Genomic DNA, 13,492 nt, shown 5'->3' with positions numbered 1-13,492 from the left:
CAGAAAATGATGTGTATATTATACGGTTTGGCTGTCTCCCCACCCAAAACCCATCCTGAACTGTAGCTCCCATAATCCCCATGTGTTGTGGGAGTGACCCGGCGGGAGGTAATTGAATCATGGGGGCAAGTTTTTCCCATGCTGTTCTCATAATAGTGAGTAAGTCTCATAAGATCTGACGGTTTTATAAAGGGCAGTTTCCCTGCACACACTCTCTTGCCTGCTGCCATGTAAGACGTGCTTTTGTTCCTCTGTTGCCTTCTGTCGTGATTATGAGGCCTCCCCAGCCACGTGGAACTGTGAGTCCATTAAACTTCTTTTTCTTTATAAATTACCCCATGTTGGCTATTTCTTCACAGCAGTATGAAAATTGACTAACACAGTGTATAACTGACCATGCTGGCACTCTGATTTCGGACTTTCAGCCTCTAGAACTGTGAGAAAATAAATGCCAGTTGCTTCCACCACCCAGTCTGTTTGTTATAGCAGCCTGAGCAAATGAAGACAGAGCAGAACAATACCAAGATATAAAAATTATTCAGATGGGGTAGGAATAGAGTATGTCATTCAGAAGGTTTGTTACAAAGAAATTGTGGGTCACGCTATTCTTCTACCCCAAAATGCACACCCCTGGTATAATTAAGTATATCACAGAATAATCGTGTCTTTCCCTATGTTCTCATTGTGTCTTGTAGAAAGAATAATGTTATGTTTAAAATGATTGTATATTTATCTGTTCTTTAGATGTGAATTATCTGGGATCAGGAGTTCTCTGCTTTTTTATTTTGTATCTGCCATAACTTGGGATGATGTTTAAAAATAGTTTTTGAATAAAAGAAGGAAACCAAATGGAATTATATAACAGAATATACCTGACCTTAAACTAGTCTGATACATTATATCTTTCAGATTTGACATGATAAACACATACTTGCATTTATAACTCCTAATGTCTGACCTGGACAAGATGACCTGGGGGATTTTCTGCTGTCATCCCTGAATTCTTTGTATTCTCATGTCTAGATTGTCAAGGAGGAGGGAAAATTGAATTTGTATTTCTATTATTGGCTACTTGACTCTCTGTCAACAAAATTGTCTAGAAAAGAACACAGAGAGAAAAGTTGGCCTACTTTATTGCTGTTGTGGGGGTGGGTGAGTAAAACCTTCAATATCTGATGTACATTTTCTAAAAAGGCTTTCCTCAATGTCATACCTGATAATTAAATTTGCTACAACTTTCTTATAAAACTCGGTAATAGGGTCTCCATTCCGTACAAGAGTTCTAAAGGAACAGCGGATGTAAGGCCAACTGGACCAATGGAAACAGCAGCCACAGGTGCCTCCAAGCCTACACCTGTACCTGAAAGAATGTCTCGGGGTCAACGAACTGAGGACAGCAACCCACATTACCAGGTGAGTCCAAAACGGAAAGGAACTGCTACTAAAGCACAAATAATCTGGACCATTTTGTAGTGAGGTTCAGTGAAGTATTCCCTAGTTTGGGGATTCTTTTTAAGATATTCATATGACCAAGGAAAAATCTAAAACCTTCTTTTATTGAATAACTTTTTATCTCAAATCACAAAGTGCTATACATTTATTATAGGAAGTTTCAAAAAGTCAAAAGAGAACAAAGAACAAAATTAAAATGGCAAATAATCCATTATTACCCCACTGTCAATATTTTGGTATACTTCCTTTCCTACAAACTTTTTGAAATTAGTTTAGACTATACTGTAAAATTTATTCATTATATAGTTCTCTATAGTTAGATTATGAACATTTTCCATTGTCATCATAAAAAAATCTTAATGGTTATATAATTTTTATTTAAGTAAGCATAATATGATTTAACTCCACTGTTGTTGATACTTGGATTATTTCTAATTTTTGCTATAATTTAAAACTTCACTATTAAAATTCTTATACATTGTTCTTTGTAAACAGATCTCCAATTATTTCTTTAGGATACATTTCTAAAGTGAATCACAAGAATGAAAAGTACAAACATTTTTAAGGCTCTTCATGCTTATTGCAAAATTGCCTTTTAGAAAGGAATACCAAGTTAGGCTTCTAGTGAATGTAGCACCTTTCTCACGAGATCCTTGCTAATATTGACTATTACCTTGTTTTAATTTTTGATAATTTTATCACTGGAATATATTTAATTTGCTTTAATTTGCATTTCTCTGACTCAGAGTGAAATGAAGCTTTTTCCCACATAATGTACAAGGCAATTGTATCTTTTCCTCTATCAGCACCTGCTGCCATTTTTACTGATGAATCAGTTTGATTTACCAATATATTTAAACTTTTTATATTTTGACTAGGGAAGTCTTTCTTCCTAGTTATTTCCTTTTAGTCTTATTGATAATATGACTTCCTACATATAAACTTTCATTTCTTATAAAAGGGTTAGTCTTTTTTTTGTTCAAGATGGAGTCTCGCTCTGTCACCCAGGCTGGAGCACAGGGGCACTATCTCAGCTCACTGCAACCTCCACTTCCCGGGTTCAAGCGATTATCCTACCTCAGCCACTCAAGTAGCTGGGATTCCAGGCGCCCGCATCACTCCCAGCTAATTTTTGTATTTTTAGTAGAGACGGGGTTTCACTGTGTTGGCCAGGCTGGTCTTGAACTCCTGAACTTACGTGATCTGCCTGCCTCAGTCTCCCAAAGTGCTGGGATTACCGGTGTGAGCCACCATGATCAGCCTAAAAACATTAACAGTCTCTTTCTTTTTCTTTGTAATTTCTTACACACTTTTATGCTGGGAAAAGTTTATCCATTGAGAAATCAAATGACTCTAGCTGTATTTTATTTTAACATGATTTGATTATCTTGACACACAGCTTTTAAATCTATCTGGTTTTTATTCTGATGCATAATCGGAGGTCAGATAAGAGAGTCCCCTATTTGTTTTTTTGAATAAATCCTTTCCTTTTTAATTTTTGTGATGGTTCCTGTAGTATACACCAAAAATTTTATCATTTTAGAATATGTTTTAATGCTATCTATTCAGCTCAATTGCTTTTCATTTTATTTTTACATAAGAACAGCATTATTTGAATTATTCTAGCTTTCTGACAGCCATTAACATAAAGCTAGTTTTCCCTTTTTATTTCATTTTGTTAACCAATTTACTGAGATACAATTGACATGCAAAAGCTGTACATGCTTGGGTGCAGTGGCTCACACCTGTAATCCCAGCACTTTGGGAGGCTGAAGCAGGCAGATCACTTGAGCTCAGGAGTTCGAGACCGGTTTGGCCAATGTGGTGAAACCCCATCTCTACTAAAAATACAAAAAGTTAGCCAGGCGTGGTGGCACACTCCTGTAATCTCAGATACTTGGGAGGTTGAGGCAGGAGAATTGCTTGAACCTAGGAGGCGGAGGCTGTAGTAAGCCTAGATTGCACCACTGCACTCCAGCCTGGGTGACAGAGCCAGTCTCTGTCTTAATAAATAAATATATAAATACCATTTAATCAGTTTTTTTAAGAAAAAGAAAGCTGTACATATTTAATGTATACCACTTGATGAGTTTGGGGATAAAGATGCACCTGTGAAACCACCACCATTAAAGCCATAAACATACCCATCACCTCCTAAAGTTTCCTCCCTTTATAATTATAATTAATTTGTACGTGTGGTAAGAACACTACAAGATCTAATCTCTGAGCAAATTTTAAGTATACAATATATAGTGCTGTTAACTATAGGCACTGCTGTTTAGTACACCTCCAGAACTTGCTTATCTTGCATAACTGAAACTTTATACCCATTAACCATTTTCCTCCTTTTTATTTTTATATTTTTACATATTAGCTATTATAACACAATTATTCTTTTTTAAAAATTTTAAATTCTGGGATATATGTGCTGAACGTGCAGATATACATGTGCCATGGTGGTTTGCTGCACCTATCAACCCATCATCTAGGTTTTAAGCCCCGAATGCATTAACTATTTGTCCTAATGCTCTCCCTCCCCTTGCCCCCGACCCCCCGACAGGCCCCGGTATGTGATCTTCCCCTCCCTATGTCCATGTGTTCTCATTGTTCAACTCCCACTTATGAGTGAGAACATGCGGTGTTTGGTTTTCTGTCGTTGTGATAGTTTGCTGAGGATGATGGTTTCCAGCTTCATCCATGTCCCTGCAAAGGACATGAACTTATGTATCCCATGGTGTATATGTGTCACATTTTCTTTATCCAGTCTATCATTGATGGGCATTTGGATTGGTTCCAAGTCTTTGCTATTGTGAATAGTGCTGCATTAAACTTATGTATGCATGTGTCTTTATAGTAGAATGATTTATAATCCTTTGGGTTTACACCCAGTAATTGGATTGCTGGGTCAAATGATATTTCTGGTTCTTGATCCTTGAGGAATTGCCACATTGACTTTCACAATGGTTGAACTAATTTACACTCCCACCAAGTGTGAAAGCATACCTATTTCTCTACAACCTCACCAGCATCTGTTGTTTCCAGACATTTTAATGATCATCTTCCTAACTGGCTTGAGATGGTATCTCATTGTGGTTTTGATTTGCATTTCTCTAACAACCAGTGATGATGAGCTATTTTTCATGTTTGTTGGCCACATAAATGTCTTCTTTTGAGAAGTGTCTGTTCATATCCCTCGCCCACTTTTTGATGGGGTTGTATAACACAATTATTCTTCTCAAAGAATCTTGAAATCATTTCTAAGGTGCCAAAACTAATCCTATTAGTATTTTGGTTAGCTTTGCATGAAACCTATATGTTGATGTGGAAACAACTTTTATCTCTGTGATATTTAGGCTTCTCTATTTTTTCAAGTGTTTTTCTGTCTCTCAGTAAAAGGTTATATATAGCTGATTTCCTGTCATATTGTGTTAATATTGTGAGTAGGGGCTTTTCTCACTGTATTTTTTCTTAGTTATTGATGATGATATTTTGGAAAGCTATGGCTTTTTGAATAGTTACCCTGCAAAGAGAAACTTTTCTGAATGAACTCTTTTAGAAACTCAAATATTGGTTTATTTTGAACATCTTGCTTCTAGGTAGACAATCACATAATCTGAAAAAAATATATATATTTAAATATATTTAAAGATCAACATATAAAATATAAATATATATTTAAATATATACATATATACACATATATGTATATGTTTATATACATAGATATTTAAATACAATTAAATACAAAAATATATATGTGTATATATATATTTAAATGTATATATACATTTAAATATATATATACATATATATATGTATATATATATATATATACATATATATATGTATATATATGTCTTTTCCCCTCCAATATTTAAACCTCTCATTTCTATTTCAGGTCTTTATTCCTGAAAGACTCCACATCTTTCAGAGCAATGATAGATAATTCAAGAGCTAATGGGGCAACTATTTTTAATGAGAGTAGATTTAGTGGAGGCATTTCTCTAGTGCTTTTCCTTTAGATATTACAGTTTTAGTTGTTGGCTTGAGATGGTTTTTAATGTGGAGGAAGTGTTTTTCTTGTCCTCGTTTTTAAAACTTTTTGGGGGGAGATGTTTTGATTTACTCATTTAAAATCTGTTTTCAGCACCAAGTGAAATTTTCAAACATTTTTTTCTTATTGGAAGTATTTCATTAATAGAGTACCTAATAGTAAACATTTCTGGCATTGCTGCAACTAAAATCTACACTTGCTTGTAGATTATTCTTTAAATGTCCTTTAAATTTTGTTTTCTATTTAGAATTGCAACATTTATGAATCAGAATATCTCCCCACTCCATCTTATCTGCATCAGTTTTGAGCATTTGAGTTTTTATGGCTACATTAAACAACTGAGTCATATTTCGTCTTTTCTTGTGTTTGAAATAATTTATCTAACATAGGAACTATTTATTTCTTTAACAATTGCTAATATTCAAGAGTAAAGCCCTGGGCACTGGAGGCTTTATAATAGTTTCATACATTTTTTATTTGTTCAAACTTAATAGTCTCTTCATGCTTTCTTCAGTGAACTTTGATAATTTTATTTTCTTGAAGGAATTATCTACTTTATGAAGATTTTCAAAATAATTAGTTAAGAAAACTATTTTAAGTGTATCATTTTATTTATTTTTCAAATCTTTAAATTTCTACTTTAATTCAACTGAAATATGCTCAACTTTTACTCCCAGAAATCAAGTCATTTTTTTCCTAAGGATCATTTTTGTTTCTAAATATCTGCTAAGAAAATCTATAATGTCCTCAAAATACACAACTACTGGTCAGCCTTTGGTCTATTTAATATGCCCAATTGCACACTTTTTCTGGAAGAGTGGAGTAGACCAGATAATTTGGATGTTTGTAAGGATAAAAGTCTATTGTAAGTTGTCTATCCAGGTAAGAACTATAAATTGATTGCAACAGTAGTGTGCTGGTGTACGCAATTATAGTATAAATTATATTGCTCCTTTGTGGCATGTATTAGAAGACTCAATAGTGATGTCCTTAAGAAGACACAAAGCCTATTCTCATTTACATATGGCTGAGCAACATGAATTTTCTTTAATCTGTTGTCCCAAAAGAATGGGCAATTCTAACCACAACAATATGTGCCACCTCTGATATGCAACCAATGAACTGTGTTGTTTACCACGTTAGCGGACAAAGTTCAGCTTTGAGGGGACCATTTCTAAGATAGGTTGCATTCAACCCTGACATCTTTAAACTACTACAGTGTGCATAGATATGAAGTCTCTGCCCAAGACTTCTGGTTATAACTTATAGACAAGGCTTCCTTCTGTCCATAGGGCCTTAACTTGCCAACTCAGTATCATAAGATCTTAGGTTATTTTTAAAAATCGGAGAACCAGCCAGGCGTGGTGGCTCATGCCTGTAACCCCAACACTTTAGGAGGCCGAGGTGGGCAGATCACGAAGTCAGGAGTTCGAGACCAGCCTGGCCAACGTGGTGAAACCCCATCTCTACTAAAAATACAAAAATTAGCTGGGTGTGGTGGCGCGTGCCGCGCCTGTAATCCCAGCTACTCAAGAGGCTGAGGCAGGAGAATCGCTTGAACCCAGAAGGAGGAGTTTGCAGTGAGCCAAGACTGTGCCATTGCATTCCAGCCTGGGCGACACAGCAACACTCCATCTCAAAAATAAAAAAATAAAAAATAGGAGAACCAATGCATGCATATGTCAGTAAAATGTTCAGAAATTTTAAAAAGGGAAGAGATAAGAAAGAAATATTCTCACTTATAAGTGGGAGCTTGGGAGCTAAATGATGAGAACACATGGTCGCATAGAGGGAAACAATACACACTGGGGCCTCCCGGAGGGCAGAGGGTGGGAGGAGGGAGAGCATCAGGAAAATAACTAGTGGATACTAAGCTTAATACCTGGGTGATGAAATAATCTGTACAACAACCCCCATGACACACATTTACCTATGTAACAAACCTGCGCATCCTGCACATGTACCCCTGAACTCAAAATGCAAGTTTTTTTAAAAAAGAAAAATAAGATGGGGGGGAGAACTTTAAAAATCCCAGTGAAGTTTTTTCATCAAAGACATTAGAAATGCTATCTTTTTTTAAGTGTACATTCTGCAAATACTTTAGCGTGTTTTCAATCAGCTGTTTATTTGCCCTCACATGTGTAACTCCACTTGCAAGCTTTCCTGCAATCATAATCAGTACAGTCTGAGCTTAAGAAAGGTTTTCAGAATATGGTCATCTGTAATAGTCAGAGAAAAACTGGAGTTTCCATATTGCAGTTAAGTGTGAGTGGAGAGTAAGTCTTGTGACCATCCAGTGACAAGTGGCCACCTGTGTGTGATGTTTTATCGGGCCTGTCTCCATTTTACTCATCAGCTCATATAGACTGTGGCACCTGGAGACACCCCTCATGGGATACCTGCCAAGACACAGGCATCATGCTAGAGTGTGCAACAGAGAGCTGGACTGATGTATGAGGACAAATAAGGAGCTACTCTACTTCCTGCTTCAAACAAACGAGGAAGGAAAAACATTTCACAATGCAGGCTTTTCTTCACTGTAACATCCATTTGTTCTGAGGGAGGAAATTTAAAAGCTGTTTTGCTCGCCTATTTCACTTTTCTTTTACTTCCCTCTCACCTTCATTTTTAAAGTTGCTACATCCTATCTTGGGTATATAACATATTTTTATTAAAAATGCACTTCATAGAAATAAGACATGAATCTGTTTGACATATAAGAAGTTAAAATATTATAAATAAATCTAAGGTCCTTTTCAACCATAATTCTCAACCCAGGTCCAGTCCCTAATTCCCCAGAGGTAATCTGTTTGAAGTATATCTTTGCAGATCTTTTCCTATGCATTTTCAAGTGTGTGTGTGTGTATGTGTGTGTGTGCATGCACCTGCCCAAAGGGGCAAATGGATAGTGTCTATTAAACTTAAAACCCAAGAACCTTGCACATGTGCACAAGGAGGCACATACAGCTATGTTTACTGCAGCATTGCTTTTCATTCTGAAAATTTTGAAATATTGGAAACAGCTTATGCCTTCATTGAGAATGACTAAATAAACCATCGTATCTATTCTATGGATATACCACCATTTGCACTAACCTGAAATGCTTCTCAATTGCAGAAAAATATGTACCACATAATACTGGTGCAAGAAATTCTTTTAAAGATTTTCTTCATATTAATAATATACATTAAATCACTGAATTATTTTATTTGAGAATTTTAAGGTTTTTCATTGTTCTCCCTAAGTGTTAGAACACATAAATAAATTTACAGCATATGTATACAACTTTCCTAGTCTATCTCCACCATATATAGAGAATGAATAGAGGTAAAAAATGGCTTATGAGAGTACAGTCATTTTAGAAAGCCATGATATTCTGCAATTATTATTTAAAATGTAATTATTTTTACAATAATGTAAAGTTCACTGATTCAAAGACTATGCTATGCATGTGGAAGCTGTTTAAGTATTTGAATGAAGAGGCAATGGCACATTTCACTCAAAGGGGCTGCAAAGGGCACACACCAACCAGAGAATGTGACTTTAAGTCTGTATATAGCTCAGTTTCTTCTTCCTGCTACTGCCCTTTTGCTTTTTCAGGCTGTTCCTGTGGCACAATGTTCCTAAAATGGCCAGTCCCTCTTCAGATCATTTGCAGGGATGGGAGAAGGCTGCAGACTGTAGCCACAGCTGTTTATAAATGGAGTGTAATGAAATCCAATCTTTCATTGAGACGTATGGGAGCCAAGGGCTGGAACATGGTGCCCCAGGAGCCTGGGCCAGACTGGGTCAGGTCAGAACTTGCCCTGAGGTTGCAGTTCAGGGCACAGAGTGTGATGTAAGAGACAAGGTTTGGTGGGGAAATCCTAAGTGACAGCCAAGTTGACCATTATTCATTCAAAACACTTGGTGGATTTGAAAAGAAATGATAACTTTAGTGCACACGCAGGTAGCAAGCAAAGGAAAAACAAGAAAGTGAAAGTTGAAGGTAGATGGTAGAAGTAAGAGACTTCCTAAGCCAAGGGAAAGAAAGTGACTCAACTGCTTCTTGTAGACGCCTTTGGGGAAGAAGACATTCAGGGTAGCAACTTAACTTGAGCAAAAGACTATTGTGATGTTATTTCTAAAACCTAAAACTGTTATAACTTCTTTTGTGAAATTAGATACGCAGCTGTATTTTGAGCTTGTAAACATCTGCGTCATCATACATGAATGTAAGCCCAAACAGCAGCCACTTTTTGAAATAGATTGAATTTCTTTGAAAAACATCATTATCATGTTCTTATATGGATTTTTAGGAATGTGGGTTAAATTCAAACCAAAAACTTATTTTCTTATTTCTTCCTTCTCTAGACTATGGTCAGCACTAGGAATGAATGGCCGAGGACTCATGAATCCATTAATGCTCTCCATAGGGAAAGAAGGTAGGAGCCACATGAGTATGTGCAAATACCGACCACAGAGAGAAATCCATAGCATTTCTTTTGCTTTTAGAGAAAAACTTTCTACAAAAATTTTACCATTTTTTTTTTAATTTGGGAGAAAATTTTAAGCCAAGAAATCCTGTGATTCCAATATGAAAGTAAAAGGGAGCTTTGACTCTATTTGAGTAGTTAAGCATAACAAAAATCACCGGGCTAAGTAAGTTTTGACTTTCGATTGCCTGATTTTAGGAATTTGGTTAAGCACTTTTAGTGAAGTATTGATTCTTGTGTATATCTTGTGTTATGTATGTGTTTTACCTTCTTCTGAAGAAATCAGTACTTGTTATCCAACAGCATCTAACTTTCTACTAGGTTTATTAGGCTGAATGGAAACTGTCTATCATCTTCTTCTTGTGTCTTAAGGGACTAATCATTTCTTGAGCTCCTAGCTCCTGCTGTTATTCCTTTAGAAGACAGAATTCCTGGCTCCCCAGTAAGAAGTTTCCCCTGAGGGAAGACCTTTGTTTTCAGGCACAATACTTAATATCAAGTAGATGTCCAATAAACTAGCAATTCTATGTATATATGTATGATGAGATATGCTTCCTAATCTAAATGTACAGAAGAAATAAAACATTTTCTAAATTCTGTGATAACTCATGAAAAGGAGTTCAAGAAACACTTTTAAAGTATCAAAATAATTTAAATATTAAAAGTAGTTTTCATCTTTTTCATGGAATAAGAAAAAGAAAACATTTTTAAAGCAGTAAAGCACTAGAAAGGCTATATTAAAATTGAAAATGTAGAAATAAAAGCAAATTTTAAAATTTAGTTTTTTAACTTAATTCTTAAAATGGTTATTTAAAATGAATTATTTTAAACCAAATATTCCTTTTGATATAATCCATGTCTACTATTTACACCATTTGTATCCTACTAAAGTATTTATCACTACAAAGTGTACCAAAGTGTAAGGCTGATTACTGAATGAAATATAACATGAAGCTCCATCTTTGTTCCTGTCTGCACCATCATTTTTATCAATAATTTGGATGAAACTGTAGAGAGCCCAGTTCTCAAATGTGTGTGTGACATGATACCAAAACCCCTAGGTAATAAACAATTACAATCTTGGATCACTGAGATTTAATAGACTGGAACAGTGAGGCAGTTAATAAAGACCAAATTTTAAGGGATTAAAGGAAAGTCCCTCAATTATGTCACTGATTATTTTAAAAGCAACAGTCTCAGACACATTAACAGAAAGAGTACTATTCAATTACTAGTTATCTATTATTAATCTACACTGTGCTAGGTAAATTTATTAGTCCAATCTCACACTGCTATGAAGAAATACCTGAGACTGGGTAATTTATAAAGCGAAGAGGTTTAATTGACTCACAGTTCCACATTGCTGGGGAGGCCTCAGGAAACTTACAATCATGGTGGAAGGCAAAGGAGAAGCAGACACCTTCTTCACAGGGTGGCAGGATGGAGTGAGGGCAAGCAGGGGAAATGCCAGATACTTATAAAACCATCAGATCTCGTGAGACTCACTCACTATCATGAGAACAGTATGGGGAAAACCGCCCTCATGATTTAATTACCTCCACCTGGTCCTGCCCTTGACACGTGGGGATGATGGGGATTACAATTCAAGATGAAATTTGGGGCGGGGGGACACAGCCAAACCATATCAGTAATGGACAAATTAAATAACATTTCACTGCTTTGGGCATGATTAGCTTGCCTAGGGAGTATTTGTGTTTCATTTGAACAGTTAATACATGGGAGATTCAAGCTGCTTAGCCCCCACCAGAAAGCAGGAATACATATAAAGATATAAAAGTATAGAAAGGCAGATTTCAGGTCGTTTGAAAGGAATTATTTCTTAGATAACCTGAACCGTTTGTTATGAGTTCCTAATTGCCTGCAAAGTCCTGGGCTCCCAGTTGCTGGAAATATTGGCACCAGGTGAATTGTATTTACTAGAAACAACCCATAAGCATCTCTTCTTTAAAAAGAAGCAGAAGAAGAAAAGAACTGGATTTCTGACAGAGTCCTGTCTTCTTTCACCTGGATTGTGGAAGGATAGGGATGTGTGTCTTCTAGTTGTCCAGACCTGGTGGATGGGCCAGAGTGGAGGAAGCGGACATGGGTGGTGCACAACATGAGGAAAAGAGAGAGCCTGACATCGTTAGTGGTCATAATAAGCACAACACTTTGGGTCCAGAGAACACTGTCTAGACAGGCTGTCTGAGAATGTTTCTTTGTTGTTGGCTGTGTAAAACCCCGGGCTACTCCTTTCTGAGAAACCCATCATAAAGATATACCTGAAACGCCAATTACGATCAAGGATTTTAGAGTCAGACTCCTGTTTCACCTGAGTGTGACTGTCTGGAAGTTAGAGGGCTATCTTTCAGAGATGCCTGCTTTGCATGGGAGCCCAAACTAAATTTCAAGACCTCCCCAAGCTCTATGGAATTAGGAATTTCACAGGTTCTAACACTGAGAAATGTTGCATTTCATACCAGACAGCCAATTTCCACAAATTCCACAAATATGCTAACAGCAGTGATCAAATAAAACTACTTTATTTAGACAATTTTAGTTGTAAACCTGCTATATGACAGGAACTATTTTAGGCCTGATCCAGAAGACATAGCAACACACATACACACACATGCAAAGTTTCCAGAATAAAGAGACAATAAGCAATTAAGTAAGGAGTAGAGTAGGTAATATATAAGTAAAATAATAAGTAAAGCCTGTAGTATGTCACAGTGTATGGCTGTCTGGAAGTTTGAAGGCTGGACTCTTCAGGCTCTTTAGTAATTAGACATGGAAAAATGCCACAGAGACAAATAAAGAAGGGAAGAGTTTGGCCATGCAGGAGGAGAGGTTGGGGTTGTCGTTTGTGTATTCAAGTAGGGCAGTCAGAGAATGCCTCACTGAAAAGGCGCCTTGAGAGCAAAGACTTGAAGGAGGTGGGGGAGGGAACTGAGCAATGACCTGGGGAAGAAAGAGCATCCAGGCAGAGGGAGTGGAAGAGCAGACTCTAAGTAGGGAACAGGCCTGGGGTGTTCAAAGAGGAGCCAGTTGTGGGGCTTGTCCACCTCTGTAAGGACTTTCGTTTACTCTAAATGAAGAGGGAGCCCCTGGAGGGTTCTGAGCAGAAGAGCAACATACCCTGCCTTTTGTTTTAAAGAATTGCCCTGATTACCCTGACTACTTGGTTCATATTTTTTTAGAGACAGAGTCTCGCTCTGTCAGCCAGGCTGGAGAGCAGTGGTGCAGTTATAGCTCACTGTAACCTCTAACTCCTGGGCTCAAGTGATCCTCCTGCCTCAGCCTTCCAAGTAGCTGTGACTACAGGTGCCACCACACTCAGCTAATTTGTGTGTGTGGTGTGTGTGGTGTGTGTGTGTGGTGTGTGTGTGTGTGTGTGTGTGTGGAGATGAGGTCTTGCTATGTTGCCCAGGCTGGTCTCAATTTCCTGGCCTCAAGGGATACCCCAACTTGGCCTCCTAAAGCACTAAGATAACACACAAACACACACAC

The 13,492-nt window shown here is 37.0% G+C and overlaps 1 protein-coding gene across 1 annotated transcript in view; it reads left to right on the top strand.

The window, feature by feature from the left end:
• The window catches only part of DYTN (dystrotelin), a 66,960-nt gene that overhangs the window by 38,232 nt on the left and 15,236 nt on the right, over positions 1-13,492 (top strand). The gene's annotated exons all lie outside the window — the stretch shown is intronic.

The sequence above is a fragment of the Symphalangus syndactylus genome, chromosome 8 (genome assembly GCF_028878055.3).
Source record: "Symphalangus syndactylus isolate Jambi chromosome 8, NHGRI_mSymSyn1-v2.1_pri, whole genome shotgun sequence".
NCBI lineage: Eukaryota > Metazoa > Chordata > Mammalia > Primates > Hylobatidae > Symphalangus > Symphalangus syndactylus.
Note: the sequence above shows the minus strand (reverse complement) of the source record. Positions and strands in the feature narration are given on the sequence as shown.